The sequence below is a fragment of the Rana temporaria genome, chromosome 4, assembly GCF_905171775.1.
Source record: "Rana temporaria chromosome 4, aRanTem1.1, whole genome shotgun sequence".
Taxonomy (NCBI): domain Eukaryota; kingdom Metazoa; phylum Chordata; class Amphibia; order Anura; family Ranidae; genus Rana; species Rana temporaria.
In genome coordinates this window covers 16,565,059-16,579,190 of record NC_053492.1, presented here as the reverse complement: position 1 = coordinate 16,579,190, position 14,132 = coordinate 16,565,059, and the positions used below count along the sequence as shown (strand labels likewise).

General features: G+C 44.1%; 5 non-coding genes across 5 annotated transcripts; 3 read left to right on the top strand and 2 right to left on the bottom strand.

The window, feature by feature from the left end:
• Nucleotides 1-1,128: 1,128 nt before the first annotated feature.
• On the top strand, nucleotides 1,129-1,252 carry LOC120938419. Its single transcript, XR_005749036.1, has one exon. It is a non-coding gene; the product is annotated as a small nucleolar RNA SNORA65 (small nucleolar RNA).
• Nucleotides 1,253-2,659: 1,407 nt separating this feature from the next.
• Nucleotides 2,660-2,783, bottom strand: LOC120938418. The gene has a single exon (XR_005749035.1). It is a non-coding gene; the product is annotated as a small nucleolar RNA SNORA65 (small nucleolar RNA).
• A 2,753-nt stretch (nucleotides 2,784-5,536) lies between these two features.
• On the top strand, nucleotides 5,537-5,660 carry LOC120938421. Its single transcript, XR_005749038.1, has one exon. It is a non-coding gene; the product is annotated as a small nucleolar RNA SNORA65 (small nucleolar RNA).
• A 1,203-nt stretch (nucleotides 5,661-6,863) lies between these two features.
• Nucleotides 6,864-6,987, bottom strand: LOC120938417. The gene has a single exon (XR_005749034.1). It is a non-coding gene; the product is annotated as a small nucleolar RNA SNORA65 (small nucleolar RNA).
• Nucleotides 6,988-13,371: 6,384 nt separating this feature from the next.
• LOC120938416 lies at nucleotides 13,372-13,495 on the top strand. Its single transcript, XR_005749033.1, has one exon. It is a non-coding gene; the product is annotated as a small nucleolar RNA SNORA65 (small nucleolar RNA).
• The last annotated feature ends 637 nt before the right edge of the window (nucleotides 13,496-14,132 follow it).

The following is a 14,132-nucleotide window of genomic DNA, read 5'->3' as shown; positions in this document are numbered from 1 at the left end:
CGACATTATAGAGACATGAAGATTCGAAGAAGCAGCTAAAAACATACGATCGCCACAAACGTTCGTCTAAATATCCAAATTAATTAAAGTCGAATCTGCCAATTGAAGGCTTATGGTGTCTGTAGAGTTTTCTAAGATTCAACGAAGCAGCTAAACTGTACGACGCCGCAATCGTACATTTCCAGTCGAATGCTCCGCCCACAAGCTATAGTAGAATTCTAATGTTGTATGACACTAGTAATAATTATATTTATAAATTTATTATTACTAGTCAACCAACATTCGAATTCTTCTATAGCCTATGGGCGGAGCATTTGACCGGAAATGTCCGTTTGTGGCTATCGTATGTTTTTAGCTGCTTCGTCGAATCTTCATGTCTCTATAATGTTGAATGTTTTCTCTCTCTGTCGAATCTTTTCTCTCTATGTCGAATAATCTTGGACTAATAAAGTTAGGTTAGGCACATTCAACCGCAGGTTCGATAGACACAGATCCCTGTTGTCACCGTCATGTCGAATCTTCTATCTATATCGAACTGTTGTCACAACTAAATGAAAATAAAGCATTTTTTTTGTCGGATCTTTCAGATTCTGCTAATTTGTTATCTTTTGTTAAAATGAATGCGAAAATCCCCAAAATTCAGACAAAAACTAATGCACATGTCTAGTAATAAATAAACAAAACTAATTTTGACCAGTGAATAGAAATACTCCAGTAGTTCTTTGAGGTTGTCCTTGTTCTCACCGATGCAAATATGCCCTGACACTGGCCAATTTCTAACATGCTCTCACCAAGAATTAAAAGATCTTAGGCAGGCAACACAGTGGCTCAGTGGTTAGCACTTCTGCCTTGCAGCACAGAGGTTGCCAGTTCAAATCCCAACCACAAAACTACCTGCTTGGAGTTTGCATGTTCTCCCTGGGCCTGTTTCTTCAACACTCCGAAGACATGCTGGTAGGTAAATGGGCTCCTGTCTAAGTTGGTGTATGAATGTGAGTTAGGGACCTCAGATTGTAAGCTCCTTGAGGGCAGAGACTAATGTGACTGTACGATATATATATGTAAAGCACTGCATAAACTGATGGTGCTATATAAGCACCTGTAATAAAAATAAATCAATTCCAGCCACCCGCCACTATACCAGTCTGGTGTGTCTGGGTATATTCCAGTGGTGAGCTTAGAAAGACCTCCTCTTCGGAGGCAGAACTTGTCTGTGTGTGACTGGTTCTGTGCCAGAAGATTGAGTACATTCCTTTATCCTTTATACAGGGCTTGTTTACATGCCGATTGTTTTCTTTTTTATAACTTCCCATGTGTCTGTTTTATTTGTAGAAAAAAAAAAAGAAAAAAAAATATGCAACAGCAAGACAATTTTATATGTATAAACTTGTTTTGGGTATTATTATACTCAAAGGGCATTACCGTATATATTCGAGTATAAGCAGAGTTTTTCAGCAAATTTTTTGTGCTGAAAAAGCCCCCCTCGCCTTATACTCGAGTCTCTGCGTCCATGTATCATGCAGTCAGACGGCGTCCAGTGTAACCCCGCCCCGCCTCCTCCTCGTCCTCGTCCGTGATAGGCGGAACCCTGAAGACTAACTCACTGCTGGGAAACTGAGTGTTCTGGCTATCACAGACGAGGACGAGGAGGAGGCGGGGCGTGGTTACACTGGATGGATGCCAACTGCGATTTACCACAGCGAACAGTGCTATAAAAATGCACTGATTACTGTATAAATGTGACTGGCAGTGAAGGGGTTAACACTAGGGGGCAATCAAGGGGTTAAATGTGTGCCCTGATAGGTGATTCTTACTGTGGGTGGAGGGGACTTACTGGGGGAGGTGACCGATGGGTGTACCTATCTACAAGGGACACACCATTGGTCTCCTCTCCCTGACAGGATGTGGATCTCTCTGTTTGCAGCCTGTGTTTTGTGGCCATTTGTAGCCTCACTGTGCCCATTGCATGCCTCACTGGGCCAATTGCATGCCTCACTGTGCCCATTGCATGCCTTACTGTGCCCATTGCATGCCTCACTGGGCCAATTGCATGCCTCACTGTGCCCATTGCATGCCTCACTGTGCCCATTGCACGCCTTACTGTGCCCATTGCAAGCTTCACTGTGCCCATTGCATGCCTCACTGTGCCCATTTGCAGCCTCACTGTGCCCCTTGCATGCCTCACTGTGCCCATTGCAAGCCTCACTGTGCCGATTTGCATCCCTGATCTCCATGTCATGCAGTTGGCATCCATCCAGTGTAACCACGCCCCGCCTCCTCCTCGTCTGTGATAGCCAGAACACTCAGTTTCCCAGCAGTGAGTTAGTCTTCAGTGTTCCGCCTATCACGGATGAGGACGAGGAGGAGGCGGGGCGGGGTTACACTGGACGCCGTCTGACTGTATGATACATGGACGCAGAGACTCGAGTATAAGGCGAAGGGGGGCTTTTTCAGCACAAAAAATGTGCTGAAAAACTCGGCTTATACTCGAATATATACGGTAATGCCCTTTGAGTATAATACTACCCAAAACAAGTTTATACATATAAAATTGTCTTGCTGCTGCATATTTTTTTTTTTCTACAGATAAAACAGACACAAGGGAAGTTAAAAAAAAGAAAACAATCGTCACACAAACAAGCCCTGTATATGGATAAAGGAATGTACTCAATCTTCTGGCACAGAACCAGTCACACACAGACAGGTTCTGTTTCCTAAGAGGAGGTCTTTCTAAGCTCACCACTGGATTATACCCAGACACACCAGACTGGTATAATGGCGGGTGGCTCTTACATAGCACCATTAGTTTATGCAGCGCTTTACATACATGTATTGTACAGTCACATTAGTCTCTGCCCTCAAGGAGCTTACAATCTGAGGTCCCTAACTCACATTCATACATCCACTGCCAACTTAGACAGGAGCCCATTTACCTACCAGCATGTCTTTGGAGTAAACCCCCACAGGTACAGGGAGAACACGCAAACTCCAAGCAGGTAGTGTTGTGGTTGGGATTCGAACTGGCAACCTTTGTACTGCAAGGCAGAAGTGCTAACCACTGAGCCACTGTTTTGCCTGCCTAAGGTCTTTTAATTCTTGGTGAGAGCATGATAGAAATTGGCCAGTATCAGGGCATATTGGTATCGGTGAGAACAAGGACAACCACAAAGAACTACTGGAGTATTTCTATTCACTGGTCAAAATTAGTTTTGTTGTTAGTTTTATGTGTTTATTTATTACTAGACATGTGCATTAGTTTTCGTCCGAATGCATTTTTGTCCGAAATTCTGGGATTTTCGCATTCATTTTAACAAAAGATAACGAATTAGCAGAATCTGAAAGATCCGACATAAAAAATGCTTTATTTTCATTTCGTTGTGACAACAGTTGGATATAGATAGAAGATTCGACATGACGGTGACAATAGCGATCTGTGTCTATCGAACCTGCGGTTGAATTTGTCTAACCTAACTTTATTAGTCCAAGATTATTCGACATAGAGAGGAAAGATTCAACATAGAGAGAAAAGATTCAACATAGAGAGGAAAGATTCAACATAGAGAGAAAAGATTCAACATAGAGAGAAAATATTCAACATAGAGAGAAAAGATTCAACATAGAGAGGAAAGATTCAACATAGAGAGAAAAGATTTGACATTATAGAGACATGAAGATTTGACGAAGCAGCTAAAAACATACCATCGTCACAAACGGACATTTACGGTCAAATGCTCCGCCCATAGGCTATAGAAGAATTCTAATGTTGGTTGACTAGTAATAATAAATTAATAAATATAATTATTACCAGTGTCATACAACATTAGAATTCTACTATAGCTTGTGGGCGGAGCATTCGACCGGAAATGTACGATTGCGGCGTTTTATAGTTTAGCTGCTTCGTTGAATCTTAGAAAACTCTACAGACACCATAAGCCTTCAATTGGCAGATTCGACTTTAATTACTTTGGATTTTCAGACGAATGCCTTTTTTTTTACAAAACGAAATAAACAAAAACAAATTTCGGGAGTAACTAAATAAAAAAAAAATTCTGACGAAAACGAAATTCCGAAACAAAATATTTCAGTGTGCACATGTCTTACAGGTGTTTATTGTTTGATGACACGGCATATGTTGTGCCTAAAGCTACCTGAAAAGCCTTTTTTCCAAATGCTCGGTATACTAATGTCGGTGCAACCCTACTTTAACCACTTCCCGCCCGCAATATAACAGAATGACGTGCGCAAAGTGGTTAAGTTATCCTGACTGGACGTCATATGACGTAGAGCAGGATAAGCCGCGATCAGTGGTGTGGCGCGCAGCATGGCGATCAGTGGTGTGGTGTGACACTCTGACACACCGCAACTCCGATTGTGGTAAATCGCCTATGACGTAGACTCTTTACCATGTGATCAGCTGTGACCAATCACAGCTTATCACAGCGTGTAACTAGGAAGTGGCACTAAGCGGCTTTCCCCGGTTTGTTTCGTAAAAAAAGCGAATTTGTCTGAAAATCCAAAGTAATTAAAGTCGAATCTGCCAATTGAAGGATTATGGTGTCTGCAGAGTTTTCTAAGATTCAACGAAGCAGCTAAACTGTAAAACGCCACAATCGTACATTTCCGGTTGAATGCTCCGCCCACAAGCTATAGAAGAATTCTAATGTTGTATGACACTAGTAATAATTATATTTATTAATTTATTATTACTAGTCAACCAACATTAGAATTCTTCTATAGCCTATGGGCGGAGCATTAGACCGGAAATGTACGATTGTGGCGATCGTATGTTTTTAGCTGCTTCGTCGAATCTTCATATCTCTATGTCGAATTTTTCCTCTCTATGTCGAATAATCTTGGACTAAAACAGTTAGGTTAGACAAATTCAACCGCAGGTTCGATAGACACAGATCACTATTGTCACCGTCATGTCGAATCTCCTATCTAGCATTTTTTATGTCGGATCTTTCAGATTTTGGATTCTGCTCATTCGTTATTGTTTGTTAAAACGAACGTGAAAATCCCCGAAATTCGGACGAAAATGCATTTGGACGAAAACTAATGCACATGTCTAGTAATATATAAACAAAACTAATTTTGACCAGTGAATAGAAATACTCCAGTAGTTCTTTGAGGTGGTCCTTGTTCTCACCGATGCAAATATGTCCTGACACTGGACAATTTCTATCATGCTCTTACCAAGAATTAACAGACCTTAGGCAGGCAACACAGTGGCTCAGTGGTTAGCACTTCTGTCTTGCAGTACACAGAGGTTGCCAGTTCAAACCACAACACTACCTGCTTGGAGTTTGCATGTTCTCCCTGTGCCTGTGGGGGTTTCCTTCTACACTCCAAAGACATGCTGGTAGGTAAATGGGCTCCTGTCTAAGTTGGTGTATGAATGTGAGTTAGGGACCTCAGATTGTAAGCTCCTTGAGGGCAGAGACTAATGTGACTGTACGATATATATATGTAAAGCACTGCATAAACTGATGGTGCTATATAAGCACCTGTAATAAAAATAAATACATTCTAGCCACCCGCCACTATACCAGTCTGGTGTGTCTGGGTATATTCCAGTGGTGAGCTTAGAAAGACCTCTTCTTCGGAGGCAGAACTTGTCTGTGTGTGACGGGTTCTGTGCCAGAAGATTGAGTACATTCCTTTATCCGTATACAGGGCTTGTTTGCATGCCGATAGTTTTCTTTTTTTTTTTTTACTTCCCATGTGTCTGTTTTATTTGTAGAAAAAAAGAAAAACAATTATACAGCAGCAAGACAATTTTATATGTATAAACTTGTTTTGGGTAGTATTATACTCAAAGGGCATTACCGTATATACTCGAGTATAAGCCAAGTTTTTCAGCACATTTTTTGTGCTGAAAAAGCCCCCCTCGCCTTCTCCTCGTAATCCAGCCCCGCCTCCTCCTCCTCCTCCTCGTCCGTGATAGGCGGAACACTGAAGACTAACTCACTGCTGGGAAACTGAGTGTTCTGTCTATCACAGACGAGGACGAGGAGGAGGCGGGGTGTGGTTACACTGGATGGATGCCAACTGCATGACATGGAGATCAGGGATGCAGATCGGCACAGTGAGGCTTGCAATGGGCACAGTGAGGCATGCAATGGGCACAGTGAGACTGCAAATGGGCACAGTGAAGCATGCAATTGGCACAGTGAGGCTGCAAATGGCCACAAAACACAGGCTGCAAACAGAGAGAGATCCACGTCCTGTCAGGCAGAGGAGACCGATGGAGTGTCCCTTGTAGATAGGGACACCCATCGGTCACCTCCCCCAGTAAGTCCCCTCCCCCCCACAGTAAGAATCACCTATCAGCGCACACATTTAACCCCTTGATCGCCCCCTAGTGTTAACCCCTTCACTGCCAGTCACATTTATACAGTAATCAGTGCATTTTTATAGCACTGTTCGCTGTGGTAAATCGCAGTTGGCATCCATCCAGTGTAACCACACCCCGCCTCCTCCTCGTCCTCGTCTTTGATTTACAGAACACTCAGTTTCCCAGCAGTGAGTTAATCTTCAGTTTTCCGCCTATCACGGACGAGGAGGAGGCGGGGCGGGGTTACACTGGACGCCGTCTGATTGCATGATACATGGACGCAGAGACTCGAGTATAAAGCGAGGGGGGCTTTTTCAGCACAAAAAATGTGCTGAAAAACTCGGCTTATACTCAAATATATACGGTAATGCCCTTTGAGTATAATACTACCCAAAACAAGTTTATACATATAAAATTGTCTTGCTGCTGCATCATTTTTTTTTTTTTCTACAAATAAAACAGACACAATGGATGTTAAAAAAAAGAAAACAATTGTCACGCAAACAAGCCCTGTATATGGATAAAGGAATGTACTCAATCTTTCGGCACAGAACCCGTCACACACAGACAAGTTCTGTTTCCTAAGAGGAGGTCTTTCTAAGCTCACCACTGGAATATACCCAGACACACCAGACTGGTATAGTGGCGGGTGGCTCTTATATAGCACCATCAGTTTATGCAGTGCTTTACATACATGTATTGTACAATCACATTAGTCTCTGCCCTCAAGGAGCTTACAATCTGAGGTCCCTAACTCACATTCATACATCCACTGCCATCTTAGACAGGAGCCCATTTACCTACCAGCATGTCTTTGGCGCATTGGGGGAAACTCCCACAGGTACAGAGAGAACACACAAACTCCAAGCAGGTAGTGTTGTGGTCGGGATTTGAACCGCCAATCTCTGCGCTGCAAGGCAGAAGTGCTAACCACTGAGCCACTGTGTTGCCTGCCTAAGGTGTTTTAATTCTTGGTGAGAGAATGATAGAAGTTGGCCAGTGTCAGGACATATTTGCATCGGTGAGAACAAGGACAACCTCAAAGAACTACTGGAGTATTTCTACTCACTGGTCAAAATGAGTTTTGTTTATTTATTACTAGACATGTGCATTAGTTTTCGTCCGAATGCATTTTCGTCCGAATCTCTGGGATTTTCACGTTCGTTTTAACAAAAGATAATGAATGAGCAGAATCCGAAATCCGAAAGATCCGACATAAAAAAAATGCTTTATTTTCATTTCGTTGTGACAACAGTTCGATATAGATAGGAGATTCGACATGACGGTGACAATAGTGATCTGCGGTTGAATGTGCCTAACCTTACTTTATTAGTCCAAGATTATTCGACATAGAGAGAAAAGATTCGACATTATAGAGACATGAAGATTCGACGAAGCAGCTAAAAACATACAATCGCCACAAACTGACATTTCCGGTCAAATGCTCCGCCCATAGGCTATAGAAGAATTCTAATGTTGGTTGATTAGTAATAATAAATTAATAAATATAATTATTACTAGTGTCATACAACACTAGTAATAATGATTGGTCACAGCTGATCACATGGTAAAGAGCCTACGTCATAGGGGATTTACCACAATCGGAGTTGCGGTGTGTCAGAGTGTCACACCACACCACTGATCGCCATGCTGCGCGCCACACCACTGATCGCGGCTTATCCTGCTCTACGTCATATGACGTCCAGTCAGGATAACTTAACCACTTTGCGCACGTCATTCTGTTATATTGCGGGCGGGAAGTGGTTAAAGTAGGGTTGCACCGATACTAGTATACCGAGCATTTGGAAAAAAGGCTTTTCAGGTAGCTTTAGGCACAACATATGCCGTGTCATCAAACAATAAACACTTGTAAGACATGTGCACACTGAAATATTTTGTTTCGGAATTTCGTTTTCGTCAGAAAAATGTATTGATTTAGTTACTCCAGAAATTTGTTTTTGTTTATTTTGTTTCGTAAAAAAAAACGCATTCGTCTGAAGATCCAAATTTATTAAAGTCGAATCTGCCAATTGAAGGCTTATGGTGTCTGTAGAGTTTTCTAAGATTCAACGAAGCAGCTAAACTGTAAAACGTCGCAATCGTACATTTCCGGACAAATGCTCCGCCCACAAGCTATAGAAGAATTCTAATGTTGTATGACACTAGTAATAATTATATTTATTAATTTATTATTACTGGTCAACCAACATTAGAATTCTTCTAATTCATCTCCTCCTTGAGGTTTGAGTCTGAAAGATTGACTCCTCCCCAGGGCTAGAACTGGGCCAGTAGTAATCGGCGCACGGCCCTAGCAGTAGGACGTGCGGCTCCTGGTCCCAGACAGGCAGGGGTTTCCTCTCCGTCGCCCCCGCTCGCTCCTAGCACCTTGCTGCCGTTTCCACCTGCAGCTTTTTGGACTGACCAGATCCCTTACTGGTAAGACTCTATCCCTGTCTTTTCAGGGCCATCCCCCCCGGAATCGCTGAGAACCGTCCTTGTAAGGACAGCCACCCCAGCGATCCAACTGTGGACACTGCTTACTGCAAACCCACATCGGACCCCACACCACCACCCACGATCGCCCCGCACCTCGCACGCCTCTTGCACTGCGCGCGCGGCCTTTTTCTCCGCATCCGCGCCAGACCTGACTCTTTCGCGGCCGCCGAATTCAGGAAACACTGCGGCTTCAGCCGCGGTCTAGCGGCGCGCCGCAGCCAGGCACAAATCCAGCCGGAAATTCGCTAGATCTGGGAAAGAAACCCCCCCTATCCCTGGGGGACCCCATCCTTCCGGGATTAGCAATCAGCAGTGTTTTTTTTTTTTTTTTTAAATAAAAAAAAGGGAACATTGCCTAGACAAATCTGAGGCTTGGGCCTTGGTACCCCCTCAGAACAAGGACACCTGTCACCCTCCTCTCCTCCCTCTATCCTACGATACTTGGTCCAGGGCTTTGCAGCCGATCGCCCCTCAGGGATCAGGAAGGAATTTTTCCCCGTGACAGCACATTGGCTCAGCTCTGCCAGGGGTTTTTTCGCCTTCCTCCGGACCAAGATCAAGAGGAAGGACTCTGCGAATCCTCCCTCCAATTGTAATTTAAATCATCAACCCCCCCCCCACAGTGACAGGCAATAATGGGTAATCTGCGTTACTCTGCGGACTCCATTCGGGATCTGAGACAATTCGCAACTACATTACCAGCCGTCACCAAAAAGGCCTTAAAAATAGACCAACTCTGGAGAGTCGATCGACGATCGATCATCAAAAATTTTAACCACTTGACACAGTTAAAACACATATCATGTGTTTTGATTAATACAAGATCGGCAGTAAAACACCGATTAGAAATCCACGATTTCTTACTACAAAACGATCTAGACTGCCTCTTTATTACAGAAAGCTGGCTCTCAGACGACTGCAACACCATTCTCGGTGAACTGGTGCCAGAAAACTATCACCTAATAACGGAAAACAGAATAGGGCAAAGAGGAGGAGGCCTTGCGGTGATCCATAAGAATCACATTGTAATCACTAAACCAGCCCTTCAAAATCCTCTTCCATTCATGGAAACCCTTACTCTTCAACTTCAAACTTCCCCCCAGGAGACTGTTCACATTCTCCTCTGCTATAGGCCACCTGGGCCAAAATCGCAGTTTTTGCCATCATTAACGGAGTTTATATCCACTTATACCCTCAACAGCAAACACCTTTTGCTACTCGGGGATTTCAATCTGTGGGCTAACTCCGCACAGGATCCCATTGCGGACGCCTGCATCGATCACCTGGATGGATTAGGACTACAGCAACTTATATGCGGGCCCACACATGCTTCAGGTCACACACTTGACCTAATTTTCAGACAAAATCTGGAAATAAGCATTTTATAAAATGAACCATTGCCATGGACAGACCACCATGCAATCAAGTTCACAATCTCCAAAATCCCCCCAGTGTCAAAAGCACCCAAACCGGTGACAATACACTGGGCTAGGTCTCAGAACAAGCTCCATTCGGAACTCTTCAAATCTACCTTGAGAAACAGAATCAAAACAATCCAGCCTCAGCAAACAGCCGCAGATACACTGGACGCCATAAACGCAGCCTTGCTACACTCAGCCGACTTAGTAGCACCAAAACGCAAATTCGGCAGCCGGAGGAAAAAGTCTGGCTGGTTTAACAACCAGCTATCGCTTCTGAAGCAAGAGCGCAGGAGGGCGGAAGCCGCCTGGAAAAGAAACCCTGCAGAGGATAATCTTATCTTCTACAGAGCAATAACAACACGATATCACAAAGACATTTTCAAAGCCAAGAAACATCATTTTTCTATGGCGATTAACAGTTCCCTAAATCGCCCCCGCGAACTATTCAAAATGGTCACCCAGACCATGAATCCGGGATGTCTTGAAGTCCCCAACTCAGACACCCAAGAGTTCTGTAATGAACTATCGGATTTCTTCATTAGCAAAATTGAAAGAATCCGGGAAAGTATTCTGCAAAACGATACCCACCTCAATCCGGCTGTCAATCAGCCACAAAATTCCCGCAGAAACTTTCTGCAATCAACAAAGTTCACTCTGGAACCTATTTCCAGTGATACCACAAAAAATATCATCGGTGCCTTGCGGAACAGCACATCGCCCAATGATATCATCCCCACTAAACTGTTGAAGGATTGTGCCGACATTCTGGCACCACCCATCACACAGCTTAAAAAACAGTATTTTAAGGAAGGCATAGTGCCATCCCTGCTGAAAGAGGGCACAATGCAGCCCATCTTGAAAAAACCGAACCTGGATCCCAAGGACCCAACTCACCGCCGTCCCATAACAGGCCTAAACGTTCTCTCCAAGATAATGGAGAAAGTAGTGGTACAACAGCTGCAACAGCATCTAGATACCCATAACCTACTGGATCCATTACAATCAGGCTTCCGTCCTGGACACGGGACAGAAACGGCCTTACTGAAAATATGGGACGATGCTCTCGAGGCCGCAGACGAAGGAGAATCTTGTCTCCTGATTCTGCTGGACCTAAGCGCAGCCTTTGACACGGTAGATCACAAACTGTTACTGATGCGACTAGCTTCGGTAGCAGGAGTCGCAGAAGGAGATTTACCATGGTTTTCTTCCTTTCTGGAAAACCGATCACAAACAGTCAAATTGGGTGCCTTCACGTCAGAAAGGCGCACGGTGTCATGTGGAGTCCCCCAAGGATCCCCCCTGTCACCGGTGCTTTTCAACATCTATCTTCGCCCTCTCTTTGACATTATCAGTAGCCAAGAACTACTCTATCACTCTTATGCAGACGATACGCAACTGTACTTGCGCATCGGCAACAAAAAGAATCATCATCCCAGTTTAGAGAAATGTCTCGCTTTGATTGACAACTGGATGACCAACAGCTATCTTAAACTCAACAGTTCTAAAACAGAACTCCTTGTGTTTCAGGCCAGCCGAAAGAGTCAAGTGGTAACAACCTGGACACCGCCGCCCATTCTGGGCCAAATCATCAACCCTAGCTCCAAAGTCAAAAGTCTCGGGGTCATCTTCGACACCTTCATGACAATGGACGCACAAATAGGGTCAGTAGTCAGCGGAGCGCACTATCTGTTGCGCCTACTACGCAGACTTATTCCATTTATCCCTAAAGAAGACGTAGCAGTCGTGGTGGGAACAATCGTAAATTCCAGACTGGACTATGCCAACGCCCTGTACCTCGGACTCCCAAAGTACCAAATCTCCCGTCTGCAAGTCGTACAGAATACGGCCGCCAGACTGGTGACTGGGAAAAAAAATGGGAATCAATCTCACCTTCGTTGAGAACCCTTCACTGGCTGCCAGTAAAGGACAGAATTGCATTTAAAGCACTCTGCCTGACACATAAGTGCATCCATGGGAAGGCTCCGCAATATCTTTGCGACAAGATAGAACCCCACAATTCGAATCGCGTTCTGCGATCCACCGACCAAAATCTGGTCAGGGTACCAAAAACTAAATACAAATCCAAAGGAGAAAGAAGGTTTGCTTTCCAGGGTCCTAGACTATGGAACGCTTTACCAACCAGCATTCGGTTGGAGGAAAACCACCTGACTTTCAGAAGACGAATCAAAACTCTGCTCTTTTGAGGTCATGAGTCACAAACAACTAGCGCCCAGAAGCGATTCAGTTCGCATGTGTTGCGCTCTATAAATTTTTCATTCATTCATTCATTCTATAGCCTATGGGCGGAGCATTTGACCGGAAATGTCCGTTTGTGGCGATCGTATGTTTTTAGCTGCTTCGTCGAATCTTCATGTCTCTATAATGTCGAATCTTTCCTCTCTATGTAGAATAATCTTGGACTAATAAAGTTAGGTTAGACAAATTCAACCGCAGGTTCGATAGACACAGATCCCTATTGTCACGTCGAATCTTCTATCTATATCCAACTGTTGTCACAACAAAATGAAAATAAAGCTTTTTTTATGTCGGATCTTTCAGATTCTGCTGATTCGTTATCTTTTGTTAAAATGAATGCGAAAATCTCCGAAATTCGGACGAAAATGCATTTGGACGAAAACTAATGCACATGTCTAGTAATAAATAAACAAAACTCATTTTGACCAGTGAATAGAAATATTCCAGTAGTTCTTTGAGGTGGTCCTTGTTCTCATCGGTGCAAATATGTCCTGACACTGGCCAATTTCTATCATTCTCTCACCAAGAATTAAATGACTTTAGGCAGGCAACACAGTGGCTCAGTGGTTAGCACTTCTGCTTTGCAGCAAAGAGGTTGCCGGTTCAAATCCCAACCACAACACTACCTGCTTGGAGTTTGCATGTTCTCCCTGTGCCTGTGGGGGTTTCCCCCCAACGTGCCAAAGACATGCTGGTAGGTAAATGGGCTCCTGTCTAAGTTGGTGTATGAATGTGAGTTAGGGACCTCAGATTGTAAGCTCCTTGGGGGCAGCGACTAATGTGACTGTACAATACATGTATGTAAAGTGCTGCATAAACTGATGGTGCTATATAAGTATAAAAATAAATAAATTCTAGCCACCCGCCACTATACCAGTCTGGTGTGTCTGGGTATATTCCAGTGGTGAGCTTAGAAAGACCTCCTCTTAGGAAACAGAACTTGTCTGTGTGTGACGGGTTCTGTGCCGAAAGATTGAGTACATTCCTTTATCCATATACAGGGCTTGTTTGCATGCCAATCGTTTTCTTTTTTTTAACTTCCCTTGTGTCTGTTTTATTTGTAGAAAAATTTTTATGCAGCAGCAAGACAATTTTATATGTATAAACTTGTTTTGGGTAGTATTATACTCAAAAGGCATTACCGTATATACTCGAGTATAAGCCGAATTATTTCAGCAAATTTTTTTGTGCTGAAAAAGCCCCCCTTGCCTTATACTCGAGTCTCTGCTTCCCTGTGTCATGCAGTCAGACGGCGTCCAGTGTAACCCCGCCCCGCCTCCTCCTCCTCGTCCGTGATAGGCGGAACACTGAAGACTAACTCACTGCTGGGAAACTGAGTGTTCTGTCTATCACAGACGAGGAGGAGGAGGAGGCGGGGTGTGGTTACACTGGATGGATGCCGACTGCATGACACAAACATCAGGTATGCAGATCGGCATAGCTTGCAATGGGCACAGTGAGGCTTGCAATGGGCACAGTGAGGCATGCAATGAGCACAGTGGGGCATGCAATGGGCACAGTGAAGCTTGCAATGGGCACAGTGAGACATGCAATGGGCACAGTGAAGCTTGCAATGGGCACAGTGAGGCATGCGATAGGCACAGTGAGGCTGCAAATGGCCA